Raw genomic sequence first — 15756 nt, 5'->3', positions numbered from 1 at the left:
AAAAAAAAACAGACAAGGAGACGGAGATGTTGAGTATAGGACTAATTCAGAAGTGCTTCCATTTTCTGAAGAAATGTTCTGTAATCAGATTATGTTTCTTTTTTTTTTTTTTGTGGTGGTGGTTATTTGAGAAAATACAGTGCTAGGGAGAGAGCTCAGTCAGTGAAAAGCTTGCCTAGCAAGCAGGAGGACCTGAGTTCATTCCATCCCCAGAATCCCTATTTTAAAAGCCAGGGATAGTGGCCTATACATGTAATCCCAGCATCGAGGAGGCAGATAGGCAGGTTCTTGGGGCTCCTTAACCAATCAGACAAGCCTACTCAGTCAGCTCCAGGCCAGTGAGCACAAAAGATAGGTGAACTGAGGAACTATGCGTGGGAGTTGTCTTCTGAACTCTATAGGAGCCCTGGAACCCGCTTGTGGGCCCATGCACACACATAATACAAAGCCTTTAACAAGAATTTATTTGAACAAACAGCTATTTTCGTGAATGGAGTAGAGCTATGATCCAGTCAAAGTTCAGAGAGTTCCACCGTTGAATAAGCAATCTTTGCAGATTAAGAAAAGGAAAAGAAGTAGGGAAGTGGTGACTCCTGCCTTTAATCCCAGCACTCGAGAGGCAGGCAGATCTCTGAATTCTGGGCCAGTATGGTCTATAGCGTGAGTTCCAGGACAGGCTCCAAAGCCACACAGAGAAACTCTGTCTCAAAAAACCAATATATGTGAAAAGAGATGATATAATAGTGTGTTTGGTCAAATCTGGGCCTTTACCTAATGTAAACATGGTCTGATCAACTGTCACACTGACTGGCTAAAAGCCAGCTACTGTGGTTTGACTAAGATTCGGCAACATGATACAAGAATACTAATGCACTATTAAGTTAGGTTGCCATACAAGGTATTTAGTTATTCAAAGAAAGGAGTTAGTTGTAAGTCAAACAATGTACACATTGCTTAACCTACAATAATTTTCACTTACTAACATTATTGACAAATGTCTTTTAAAAAATATTCTGCTGGCCGAGCGGTGGTGACGCATGCTTTTAATCTCAGCACTCAGGAGGTAGAGACAGGAGAATCTCTGTGAGTTCAAGCCCCCTGGTCTACAAGAGCTAGTTCCAGGACAGGCACCAAAGCTACAGAAAAATCTAGTCTCAAAAAACAAAACAAAACATAAACCCACAAAAATATTCTGACGTATAAAATTTTTGTTTGTACTTAATAATATGAGTGGATTTAGCATTATTAGGTAGTTAATCCTACTACTTAATCACCTAGCACACCCATCCAACCTCCAATATCTCATGGAAGATAGGCCAAGTTTATGTTGTAGTGATATGTCCTAATTTGATAAGTTTGCATGACTGAGGTTCCCCTCTCAAGCATTCCCTGATTTAGAAGAAAACAAAGCTGAACAATTCAAGGATTCATATGAAACTCTCCAGTAACAAGACTGTCTGACTTTTAAATGGGATTTCCTTCGGCTCAAATCCTTAAAATATTAAGAAAGTATATGAAACTGGCTTTGCAATTGTCAGCATTGAGAGACTTAATTGTTGTGTTAGTCTGCTGTGAGTTGCCATAACAAAATACTATAGATGGAGGAGCTTAAATAATCGCTGCCTCTCTCGTGCTCTGGATACTGTAAAGTCTGCTAGCATGGTCTCTTCTCTTGGCTCCTAGGCAGCTACTATCTCTGTGAGCTCACGTGACCTGTTCGGAACACAGTTTAGGAGAGCTCTCTGGAGTCCTCTTAAGGACATTAATGGTTCCAGGTCAGGGACCCACTCTTTTGATCTGATTGCACTTAATTTACTTCGTTAGAGGCCCTATCTTCAGATATAGCTGTGTTGTGGTTTAAGGCTTCAACATGAATTTGGGGAAAGCCCACAACAACTGCTATAGGCAGATGCGTGCCCAGAATGTTGAGAAGACAGGGAGAAAAGCCATAGCATGGGGTGGAAAAAAAGTGACGCATAGTTTAGTATCTGAAATACTTCTCTGTACATATTCCATTCACAAATGCTCATTATTTACTGCATGTTACTGTACCTTGGGTAGAAAAGGATAAAAAAACGCCAAAGATAATCGTTAGCATATACACATTTGTATATGTATGTAATTACATATATGTTTTCCCAACGTTAATATGAAATTCTTAAATATCTACTTGTGACACTATTGATCTGATAATAAACATAAGTCATATCTCGGAGTTTTGTTCTGCTTCAAACTGTGAGATGTCAACTTCTGCATTTTATGTTTTGCAAGTTTTCTAAGGAAAAATGTCAGTTATTTGATTTATCTTAATCAATAAATTTATCTTTCCTCTAGAAAATTCCCACTCTGGAAACCTGCCAAGCCATGTGTTTTGTGAATGAAATACTTGTATTCTTGAGATCTCAGTGAAACATAGAATTGTTGAATACTTTTTAGTAAATCATAGTGAAATATACCGTGCTTCTAGTGAATTGTACTGGAATTGTATTGCATCTGGCACTAATTTCAAGCATGTAAGTTTCATTTAAATTCTTCATATCTTCAAAAACACAAAGCAGTGTTTCTTTGCTGAGGAACATTAAGGTTTATGAACAGTTTTCCATCATATTTAATACTTTTAGTGTAGAGATTATAAGTCACACCCATGATATAAAAGATTAATTGTGGAATTCTTTTTGGTGGCTGCTAAATCTCTGATTGATGAAAATGTTCTCTGAACATAATGAAGCCTCTCAACTATTTCTCATTTGGATAAAGTGAATACAACTCTGTTGAATATATAATAAATGCACTTCTTGCTGAAACTGAGAAAGAATAATTAATTTCCTTCTATACCATGTACTTCTTTTTCAAAATTGCAAAAGTATGTTCTAGTGACTTTGGTAGAGAAATTGAAACCAGGGAGTTTGGAATTTCATAACTGTGTTACTATCCATCATGATTGAGAAATAACAATTTATATGAACTTTTTTTTTACATTTGCCGAGTAAAACATCAATAAACAATGTTAAGTCTTCCAAGAATATACTTAAGAACTAACAGTTAACACTAGGAAAGAAATTTTCTATAATATGGGGAAATGCTGAAGAGAAGCACCTTTTCCTGATTGTCCATGTTTAGTACTTTCAAATTCTTCAGGTCTAATGGGGAAAGACAGCAGAGGAGGGCCATTTTAGGAGTATTTGTGTATGTTTATATTTTGTCTCTAGTATCTTATGCAATCCTATGAGATAGGTATGGGTGCATCATCCTTATAGACAGGAATTGAAGCAGCTTGTCTAATGCCACACATACAACGCTGTGCAGAATCAGGACAAGGCATACAAAGCTACCAAACAAATACAATGGACTCACTGGAAGCTGAGTTACTGCTTTCCCCCACTGTTAGGTACTGCCTCATAAATGGAGGTTCCTTGACAATTCCAGGGCAGAACAGTCAACATGTAGATATCCGTGATGGCCAGTGCAATGACATAACCAGTGGGGATCTTGTGAAAAGAGAGGTTTTGGTTTCTTTTCTCTCTTCTTCCCCATCACCATATCGTGACTGGTCCCATTCTATCAGAAGCCTCCAATCATTCCTGGTTTGATACACCGAAGTCTGTTAGTCTCTCCTTTTTCTTTTGAACACTTTCATTTTCAAAAATATTCTGCTACCTACTTCACCTCTGTAGATGAAACAACACATATCAATGTTTAATACAAAGCCTGGTATTTGAGAAGTTGTCAATAAGTAGTTTTCTGATGTGTAAAAACCAAGATGCCCGTGAATGTTGACAGATGATTGGATTGCACTGTTGGCACTTTTCTGATCATTACTATGTGTACAGTGCCATCTCTGTCTAAGGTGTGTGGCTACAGAAGTACATGAACTGGCTTATTAAGATACTTGGCAGGGGTGAAGATGAAAGTGAATTAGATAAAGAGAAGTGGGGACTGTGACTTAGAAGCATCATGTGAACAAGTAGTGAATGCCAGGAATAGGATGATTTAGAAAAATCGTAAGAAATCATCTTAGAACTGGAATAGTGATGCCTGTAACCCTCAAGCCTGTAAGGTAGAGGGAGAAATATTACAAGTTCAAGATCATCTTGGGCTGATAGTTGAGTGCCGAGCACCACGCCCCCATGTCTGCACTCTGTGCGCTGGCACCCAATTACCGAGCTTGGGGCAACATGGCTGGAGGTTAAAATACACAGACACACACAGACAGAGAGACAGAGACACAGGTCATCCTTGAATTCCCCAAGAATGCCCCTTTATTGTGTTCAGGGGCAGATTATATAGACATAGCCATGTCCCAGCCAAATGCACGAGAAACCATTCTCCTGCCATCAGGAACTCCTGAAGGTCTCGTGCTAAGAGCAGCTGTAGGCACTCAGATCAGGGTACTACAAGAAATTCAGGATCTGGGGTCTCACTGCTCCCAACAGTTGAGAATCTATCTCAAACAAATATTCTTGGGCCAGATTTGGAGCATCTCCTAAGACAAATGCTGATGTTCTACTTGATCCAGTGGACAAAATTTATAGTATTCTGGTCAAGAAAACAACATGATGGTTTAGGTGCTCAAGGGAGGTGAATGTTAAATAGTCTTGTGCGTTTGAAAGGTAGACTTGGAGCTATGTGAAGCAGCATGTGTAACTAGAAGATCATTATAGAAGAATGATTAGCATCTAGACAAGTCAACGGGAATATAGGGTCAGAGGCAATTTTGAACATCAATTAAAATATTTTCCCATTCATTTTATTGCCTTCCATTCTTCTTTTCTTTTCATAGTTATTGAGTGCTTCTTTCTTCTTTTCATGCTGTTTCAGTTTTATGAATTCAGCCCAGCCACAGGGGCTACCTCCTTTACTGTAACTTCTATAAAACAGCATTAATTAAATGTGACTTTCAAATACCCTCTACCCTCAGTTGTTCACCAGATCTGAATTCTTTCTACCTTCTGTACCATATGGTGATCTTCATGGCTTGGTGTCTTGACCTGATTAAGGGTAATGGGGTATGAAGGAAATGATAGAGACTAAAGAAATAACAGACATAGGGACACAGAAAAGTTGAGGTCAGGTAGTCTGTGTACACTCTCATGGAGTGGTTCAACTACCTCAGCATGTTTATTTTCAATAGTACAGAGGAGAGGACTTAGCTAGCCTTGGTAGGGGGGTCTCTGTAGGCTGTAAACATCTCAGGTCTTAGGCTATAAACATCCAGGAGGAGGAAGTTACATCTGTTAGTTTTGTACCTATTAGTCAATCATAAACACTTGTACTTGTACACACTGGACAGTTATTCGTAGACACTAGTACTTGGACCCCAGTCGTTGACAGAGGTGTCTGTCCTGACCCTTCCCGCAGCCATTTGGTCCCAAAGAAATACACAGAGGTCTACACTAATTATAAACTGGTTGTCCTAGTAGCTCAGGCTTCTTCTTAACTAATTCTTACATCTTTCATTAACCCATTATTCTTATCTTTGTTAGCCACATGGCTTGGTACCTTTGTAAAAGAGGGATTCTCATCTTACTTCCTCTGTGGCTGGGGAACAACTGCAGACTCACTCTTTCCTCTTCCCAGAATTCTCCTGCTCTCATCGCTCCACCTATACTTTCTGCCTCATCACCCCACCTATACTTCCTGCCGGGCTATTGGCCAATCAGCGTTTTATTGAACAAGTACAAGAAACAAATCTTTACAGGGTAAAACCATTGTCCCACAGCACCAGTATGACTTTACTGATTTCCCATGAGTCTTTAACTTGGTCTTTGATATGGCTGTGCCCTTGTCAAACTCAGGACTTCATCCACTCTTCGTAAATCCATTTAGGGCTTCATTGGTTCTCCATAGTACCATTTCCCTGGTTTGTTCTAAACCACAATAAAGCTATGTCAGGTAACTAATGACCATGCAAGTGGTCTGTCTCCTGGTAGTACTTTTGGGAACTGAGCAAATATATTTTCTTTTTGCTGTAGATAAAAAAGATCTAAAAGTTATTCTCTGAGTCTCCTTGCATTTTTACATTCCACTGTGATTGTCAGTTAATTGCTTCCTCGCAGGAAGGGATCAGTTAAGTACAGACACACCATCTGGCAACCTCTGTCTATCAGGTAAACTCTAGTGCAGCTTGTTCTCCACCATCTTTTTTGTGAGTAATAAAATACCTGGTATCCTAACTAAATTTGACAATCATAGTGGTGAGAGGAAATACCGTAAAGAAAAAGTTGTAAGTTAAAATGGAAAAATAAAAAGCATCCAGAAGACCCTCTCATAACCTTTTTCAAAGTCTCTACTATTGAAAGCAGCAGGGGAAGGGAAGGGAAGTCGTTTCTTACTTAGGGTTTTAACTGTCTTGTTTGTATTGTGATAAAATCGTTTCTTACTTAGGGTTTTAACTGTCTTGTTTGTATTGTGATGTGGCATTGTTTTTTAATGCCTGAGGATTAGGTTACCCAGAACACTGCCTCTACTGAAGAAACCACATTTGCTAGATTGAGGGTAGTCTGAATGATCGGCCTCATAAAGCCTCACTCTTACTGTGCTCTCTCTTAGGAAGATCAAATTGTTTTCTGTGTTAGCTTCTTGTCATAAGAAATTATCTGATATAATTTATAAAAATTTGGGGGGAGACGGGTAACTATTTTTCCCTGGATCATAGTTTCAGGGGTCTCAGGTCACGTGTTGATCCTATTGTACTGTCCTGTGTAAGGCAGTATGGAAAGGGCATTAGCATATGGCAGAACAGAGATACTCATCTCATCATAGCCTAGGGAACAAAAGAAAAGGGAATCTCTTACTGGGCATACTTCCAGCAACTCACAGACCTCTTTCGGGGCTCCTCCATCATCCAGAAGCACAATCCTAGGTAACCATAGGATGTTGTGAGGAACCTTCAATATCCAAATGATAGCACTTGCTTTCTTTAAATTCTGAGTAAGTCTACTTAGCACTTACATTCAATTCTAAAAGCACTCTTACTCTATGATCTTGAATTACTGATACATTCTCAGCCTACCTGACCAGATCTGATGCTGAACCACACAGACCTTTGCCATCTTGCCTGCTCAGCTCTGAGATTTGACCACCTCTAAAGCTATGTCTTTCTCTTCTGCCCAGGCTCATTTCTGGGTGCTTTATGAACTTGCATTCCAGTATATACTATTGGGTTTTATCTATGTCCCTTTGTAATCCTATTGTAATCAGTCTGGATTTTACAGTATTTATCCATAACTTCTCACATACTACTTAGAGGATTTCTTTAGTAGTTCATGTAAATATAAAAATCTTGGAACTACACAAGTCTGTGTAATGCTTTGGACCCATCCTAGAAGTTGTCCTACATATTATATCTACATGCTGTGTGGATCTCACAATGAGGTCACTCCTTTTTCTTTCATTCATGTAAAATAATCTTTTACATTTACTTATATATATTTTATTTGCAACCATCTATACTCACCCCCTAGACAAATGTTTGCACCTGCTTTCATTTATCTTTATTCTAAAGACTTTCCACCAGCTTATTATGTAGTTGTAAGTCTGTGGACACCAAATTTTCTTAATTTTTTTGTTATCTGAAAATGTTTTTATTTTACCTTATTTTTCTCAGTTTCAACACTGTGTTATAATTTACACACATGCACCTTATACTGCGAGATTTGAAAAATAAATGTAGTCACATAAACACCATGATAATCAGTACATGATTATCTCTCTAGCTTCTTTGTAGTGAAGAACTCCGACACTCTAGCTCCTATAAACAGCTGAAATATTTTATAGTTTTGACATTTCCTGAATAAATTCATATAAATAAAATGGAATAGTAGGTAGATTATTGAGTTGAGGAAGGATCATCAAAGTTGCCCATGTATGAAAGTTTGTACCTTTTCTTACTCCATAGTGTTTCCTGAATAGTGATCACATAGTTTGTCTGTTCACAGCTGAAGGCTGATTGGACAGCTTTTGAGTCTTAGCAATAACAGTGAAAATGCTGAGGACCACTCTACATAGATTCTGTGTGGATAAAGGTTTCAATTCCTCTTGGGTAAACTATTTAAGGAATTGTCACGCTGTTTGCAAAGTGACCATTCCACTGTGCATTCCCATCTGCAATCCACAATTGCTCATGGTGCTTTATGGTTTGGGGACAAGCAGAAACAGTTTGACCTGTTTACAGATAGCTATATCTAAATATGATATTAATTTTAGTATCACTACTGCTTTATGGCTTCTATGGTTTTGGTTTTTTTTTTTTTTTTGGTTTTTTTTTTTTTTTCGAGACAGGGTTTCTCTGTGGTTTTGGAGCCAGTCCTGGAACTAGCTCTGTAGACCAGGCTGGTCTCGAACTCACAGAGATCCGCCTGCCTCTGCCTCCCGAGTGCTGGGATTAAAGGCGTGCGCCACCACCGCCCGGCTTTTTTTTTTTTTATTTTTTTGGTTTTTTTTTTTTTTTTGGTTTTTGATTTTGATTTTCTTCACACTGGATTTCAAGGAGTGGATTTTCTTTTTATGAACTTCAGTTTACTGATTATTTCTTTTGTGGCTTAGGGTGTGTGTGTGTGTGTGTGGCACGTGCGCGTGTGTTAAAAGGTTTTTACCTTACTCAAGGTCACAAAGATATTTTCTCTGTTTTATTTATAGAATTTTTTATACTGTTAGATTTTAGGTCTATAGTCTATTTGGGTCAGTTCTATATATGGTGCCAAGTAGAAGTCAAGGCTCATTTTTGGGCACCCTGATGTCCAGTTGTCCCAGCAAGATTTCTTTAAACTCCCCCACTCAAGTCACTTTGTACATTTATGGAAACTCAAGTTGATAACATAGATGCGAATATGTATTCTAGACCCTGCATTCTCTTCTATTGGTCTGTCTCTCCTCCAATATTACATCATCTTAATTACAGTACATTTAAGCAAGGTAGTATGAGCCTTACAACCATTTGTTATTGCTGTTTCAAAATAGTTTTGATCATCTTAGTTTGCTTGCTTTTTCAAACAAAGTTGAGAATTTTTTAATTTCTACAAAAACTACCATGAAGAATTTGGTTGGATATACATTAAATCTAATAGATGAGTTTGGTATCGACATTGATATCGACATTATTGAACTGGTACTTTCTATTTAGTTTTTTTTTTAATTCTTTGTATTTCTCAGCTGAGGTTTCTCATCCTTTCATTGTTTTATTTTCCTTTCCACCCTAAAATATAATTATTTTTAAATTTTTCATTTTTATTCAAACAGTGGATAATCTCAGGATTACTATTCATTGATTTTTATGTTGAAAATGGTTTGCTCCAGCAAGATGGCTAAGCAGATAAAAATACTTACTGTCAAGTCTGATAACCTGATTTCATTCCCTGGAACCCACATGTTAGAAAGAGGGAAATGACTTTTTTGTTTGTTTTGTTTTTGAGACAGAGTTTCTCTGTGTAGCTTGGTGCCTGTTCTAGAACTCGCTGTATAGAGCAGGCTGGTCTCAAACTCACTGCTTCCTGAGTGCTGGGATTAAAGGTGTACACTACCATTCTCCAGCTAAGAAATGACTCTTACAAGTTGTTCTCTGGCCTCCACATGTATACCATGGCTTATGTGCACACACATGTGTGTGCATACACACAAATGTAAAAATTTAAGGAGAAAAAAGGATCATTCATGTTCTATATCTCTGTATAATAAGTATGCTGGTTTTCCTGTCAATACAAGATAGATACACCTCAAAAGAAGAAAATTCTTGTTTTACTTATAATTTCAGAGGTTTCAGTTCATTATGGTGAGGAGGATGAGGCAGGTCAGACATAGTGACCAGAAAGCAGAGACAGGAGCCGGTCCTGCGTTTTCCTCCTTCATTCTGTCTGCAGCCTAGTGACAAGAGGATACTTTCTGCATTCAGGGCAGGAGTTCTAGTTCCGTTTTATTTGCTGTAATAAAATACCATGACCAGAGGCAACTTAGGGAAGGAAGTTTATTTCGGTTTATGGTTCCAGAGATGTCTGACCATAATGGTGGATAAGGCATGGCATGCCAGCAGGGACAGGAAGCTGTCTGGCTATATTTTCATTCACACACAGAAAGAGAGAGAGAGAGAGACAGAGACACAGACACAGACACAGAAAGAAAGACAGAGACAGAAACAAATAGACAGAGAGACCAGGAAGTAAAACAAAGCCTGTTCCCACGTGCTGTACTTCCTCCAGCAAGGCTGCATCAAAGGTTTGGAACAAGTGTTCCAGTAAATGAATCTAGAGGGGGCTTTTCTTATTCAGAGCACCACAGTGTCCCTGTCCTTTAGTTTGTTGATCCTTTCTGGAAACACACTCACAGATACACCCAGAGGTGTATTTTCATAATCTCCAAGGTGCTTTTTTATACAATCTATCACTGCAGATGATCTTGGATTCCATCCTGGAAATTGTGAATGATGTGTCATAGAAACTCTGGATTAAAGTATGTTCCTCCAAAAAGAATAGTTGATTAGTGACTTAAACCAGGGAGTTAACTTGGCTGAACCAAATGTAAGTTCTATCTCTTCAGAAACAGGAGGCAGTGCAGATTTAAGTTCTGGTGTTTTTGCCTAGCTGGATTTCTTCAGAGTCTGCCCTTTGCTTGCATAGTACGTAGTTAGTTCTGAAATTAGGCCATGTAAAATTTACAATCATATTCTCTTCTTTCTGTGCTTTCTAGCAATAGTTATTGGAACAAACTCTCTCCCAAGTAAGACCAGAATCCTATTCCCTTTCTATTTCCCCTATACCATGCTGATTTCAGCTTGCCTTCAGAATAAAAACCAGAAACAACAATGAACTTTTACCTAACTGTCCTCTCCATCAGTGTCTGATTTTTCCAGTACATACCTGCTCTTATTTTGTCCCCTAATACTGATGTTGTCACATAGTTATTTTGCTTCTCTCAGAGTGTACAGATGTTATACGTGCATATGTTGGTCAGAAAGCAACTTATTTGGCTCTGACAAGTCGAAGCATTGTCTAATGCATACAAACACACATCCTTCCATGCATTTCTCATGGAGTTTTGTGTGTGTACACGTGTGACTGTCAGAAATCAACATCTTGAGTCTTCCTCAATCTCTCTTCCTTTTATTTTCTGAGATAGTGTAGGGCTGGAGAAATGGCTCAGCCATTAAAGGCTAGACTCACAACCAAAAATATAAGAGACAGTCTATCATGGAGCCTGGAGTTCACCAATTCAGCTAGCCTGGCAATTCAGTAAACCATAGGGATCCTCTTCTGATTATTCAGCACTAGGATTAGAGGCGTGTAATGGAATTTCAATTGTATTTTAATACATAAAAATTACCTGTAAAGCCGGGCGGCGGTGGCGCACGCCTTTAATCCCAGCACTCGGGAGGCAGAGGCAGGCGGATCTCTGTGAGTTCGAGGCCAGCCTGGTCTAGAAGAGCTAGTTCCAGGACAGGAACCAAAAAGCTACGGAGAAACCCTGTCTCGAAAAATCCAAAAAAAAAAAAAAAAAAATTACCTGTAGATCTGAGAGTTAAACAGTCCCACTGGTCAGCCTTATAGACCAGGTTATGGTAACACACACCTTTAATCCCAGCCCTAGAGAGGAATATACGATGAGAGGAGACAGCTCTCAGACATGCAGTCTCATTGTGAGATTCCTGGAGTCAGGATCACCATTTCAGACTGAGGTTGAGGTAAGAGCCAGTGACTGGCTGTTTTGCTTTTCAGATCTTCAGGTTGAACCCCAATTTCTAACCCTGAGCTTTTATTTAATCGTGCTTCAGAGGTGTGTACTGTGTATGTATTTTTACATGTGTACTCAGGATCCAAACTCAGATCCTCATGCTTGGATGACAGTTTCTCTACTGACAGAACCATCTTCCCAGCCCTCTTTGATGGAATCTCTTTTGTAAAAGATTTATTTTTCTTTCAATTTGTTTATATGGTGAATTACTTCCAGGAATCCTGCTGAAGAGAGGGAGGAGGAATTGTACAAGCCAATTGAGTAAGGTCATCACAAGGGAATCCACAGAAGCAGCTAACCTGAGCTCATAGGAGCTCACAGACACTGGACTGACAGCTAAGGAGCCTGCATGTGACTGCCCTAGGCGCTCTACATATGTGTGACAGTCTACAGTGAAACTCCTACCGGTGGGATCAGGGCCTCTCCCTGACACTCTGGCATGTTTTGGGGCACTTATTCCTCATACTGGGTGCTTTATCCAGCCTTAATACAAGGGGAGTAACTTAGTCCTACCTCAACTTGATATGCGATGCTTTGTTGGCATCCATGGGAGGCCAGCCCCTTTCTGAATAAGACAGAGGAGGAGGGGATGAGTGGATTCTGCAAGAGGATGGAGCAGAGAATAGGAAGAGAGAGGAGGGAGGGGAAACTTTGCTTGGGATATAAACTAAATGAATAAATTTAATTAATAAAAAGATTTATTTTTATGTTTGTGTTTTGCCTGCATATGTATGAATATATGTATATATACTAAGATATGTAATATATTAATTAATAATTATTATTATATAATAATATTAAATATTTTACTATATAATTTTTTGGGGGTCTTCTCTGTGTAACAGTTTTAGCTTTCCTGGAACTCACTTTTTACGCCTCAAACTCACAGAGATCTGCCTACCTGTACCTCCCAAGTGCTGAGATTAAAGGTGTGCACCACCATGGCCTGGCATAAGAAATAATTTTTAAAATCAGTTATACACACATAAAAATGAAATTATCTATAATTGTGATTAATGACAGAATTTGTATAAACTTTTTATAACTTTTTTGTTTACTAAATTCTTCTAGAATATACTTCAAATACTGTTTTTCTTTATTGTGATAGTTCATTTACTAGCATCTTGTTAAATCATTCCTAGAACACTTTTTCTAAATAATACCATTGTAGTTTTTATTTGTCTATTTGCTTTGAATTGCAGGAAAATATTTGTGTAAAGGAAATGGCATTCTGGCTCAGAAACAGGAATTTAACTATTTAAATGCCAACAAGCTAACACCTATATTTGGTTATGTCATTGTCAGAAACAATTTTGTATTTAGAAAATTGTACCTTTGACCCTAAATATCTGTATTTTGCCTTTATTGGAATTGATAACCATAATTTATTAATATGTCCCAACTGGGTGTATAACACATTGCTAAGTAGACACCATCTTCTTAACTTTCACAACAAAAACATGACATATTTTAACCATCTCTTTTTTACCCTAAAAGAAATGAAAGTTCATAAAGATTATGTTTTATCATCATGTGGTCCAGACCTATGCCCAAAATTGTAGCTGAAGGTTTTTCTCTGTCCTGCCAGTCCCCACAGCTGCTTATGAAATAACCACTCAGAATCTCAGTATCAATTACAATGGTTCATACTGGCTAGCTCTACCTATAAATTAACCCATTCCTATTAATCTGTGTTTCACCATGATACTGTGGCTTACCAGTAATGCCCTGGCATGTTACTCCTTTGGTGGCTACATGGCATCTCCCTTAACCCACCTTCCTTCTCTCTGCATCTTTGTTTGGACTTCCCACCTAGCTATATTCTGCCTGCCTGAAACAGCTTTATTTATCAACCAATCAAAGCAATGCATATTTGGAGTATACAGAATGACAAGGACATCCCACATCACAGAATACCTGGCTCCTAAACTCCATACCACACCTTCTCCCTTAAAGAACGAGGAGGAAGTACAAGGGGAAGAAGACTACAAATTGGACTGAGTTCCACTGCAATGCCAGCACTACTCTAAGTGTGTTTATACTTACTTAAAGTATATAACACACTTGTAGTAAGAAGGCTGCTTCTTTGTTCCCGGCTGCTCAGTCCTAAAATAACCATGCAATGTTTGGACAGTAACTTTTTTTTTTTTTTTTTGGTTTTTTTTTTTTTTTTTTTTTTTTTTTTGGTTTTTCGAGACAGGGTTTCTCTGTGGCTTTGGAGCCTGTCCTGGAACTAGGTCTTGTAGACCAGGCTGGTCTTGAACTCACAGAGATTCACCTGCTTCTGCCTCCCAAGTTCTGGGATTAAAGGCATGTGCCACCACCTCCCGTCTGGACAATAAGCATATTGCTAGCTAGCTCTTACATCTAGAATTAACCCATTTCCATTATTTTATATTTTACCATGAGGCTTGTGGTCTACCCGCAAGGTTCCAGCTGGTAGCTCCTGTCTTTCTCCTCTGACAGCTACATGCCGTCCAACGGACTCTGCCTTCTTTACCCCAGCATTCAGTTTAGTTCCCTCCCCACTGCCTAGCTCTACTCTACCCTATCACAGGCCAAGGCATATTCTTTATTCATTAACCAATAAAAGCAACACATATATAGAAGGACTTCCTACATCACACACTGATTTAATCCTCATAGCAACTATGAGATAGCTTTTTTACTATCCCATATTCTATATGAATAGACCAGGCCAAAATGTAAGTTGTAACATGGACCAAGAAAAGAACCCAATCTTCCAGTTGCCATTCAACACTTCTACAATGTCCCTGATGTTTGAGAACTTTGAGCTAAGTCCTGCCATTTGATGATCATTATGAACATTACCTTAGCTCACAAACATTGGCTCTAGGATTAAACTTTGTCAAAATGAAACTATTTCTGGGGATAAAAGCAAACTAAGATTTATTAGCTAACTGTATGAGAATGTGTTTGAATGACCAACATGTTTCGCAAAAGTGGTTTTCATGAAGTAATAGAGGAGCAATGGGCCACAGGGCACTCAAGAAGAGGCAGGGTTGACTGGAAAGAGAGATAAGGAGACAGACCTGAGGGTAGTTGGTGTACAGAAAGCCTACCCTGCCCACTTTACATTCTTCTGAGCTTAGTTTTTTGAGAGAGAATCAAACACTTGGAATTCATAAATGGAAATGAAACAATGAGACAGACACACTGTGTTCCAGAGAAGATGCTAGGGTGAAGTACATCTAATCCTTCCTTAAAAGCATATCACAGTTTGGGGGAGATTATGTGTTAAGAGTTGCCTATCTGGCTCTGCCAAATATTAACTCAGGTTAATTGCAGCTGCTCCATCTATCATCTGCATGATGGTTTCGTAGCTGAAGATGGCGTATTAAACAGTTCCTCTAATTGGATGCTACTCCCAGGCTGTAATCTATCATCTGTATTTCCATCTTATTGTGTGGATGTGTAACACCGTGAGTGACCCTGAGGCATGAGGAGAAGATTCAGGAAATCTGGGACATGTTCTCATAACGCTGCTCTCAAGTTTGATCTTCAATGAAGTTAATCTGGGGCGGTCATTTTCTTAACCATGGACAGAAATTTTTTAAAAATCTCATTCCCAAGAAGTTGTTTTGACTTCTAAATAGAGAATACTATAAAAGATAGACTATTATAAACTCTCCTGAAGTGAAATATTTGCTTTATGTAAATCACCTTCTCAAGACCATAAATAATTAAAGAGCTTCTAAATAAAATAATGTATGAGGTTCTGAATTTCTAACCAAAAAGGTTTCCAAAGACTCAGCTTGGGAAATGATCTTGCTTTAAAGAAAAATACTAAAAACCCACAAAATGTCCCCTTCACCCCTTGTGCCAATGTCTCAAGTGACAATTAAGAACAAGGATTAAAATAAATAGTGTTCACATCAGAATTTGCAAAGATCCAGGCACTAATTCTTATCTCTAGGCACATTACAACAGCCCCTTGACCCTAGATGTTCTCATCCACAAAGCTATTTGGCAACATACAATCTGAGAACCACAGAAAACCAACAGCAAGTGTGAAGT

This window comes from Chionomys nivalis, chromosome 8 (assembly GCF_950005125.1).
Source record: "Chionomys nivalis chromosome 8, mChiNiv1.1, whole genome shotgun sequence".
In the NCBI taxonomy this organism is placed as follows: Eukaryota; Metazoa; Chordata; class Mammalia; order Rodentia; family Cricetidae; genus Chionomys; species Chionomys nivalis.
The sequence above is the reverse complement of the archived record's forward strand: the minus strand, read 5'-3'. Positions refer to the sequence as shown.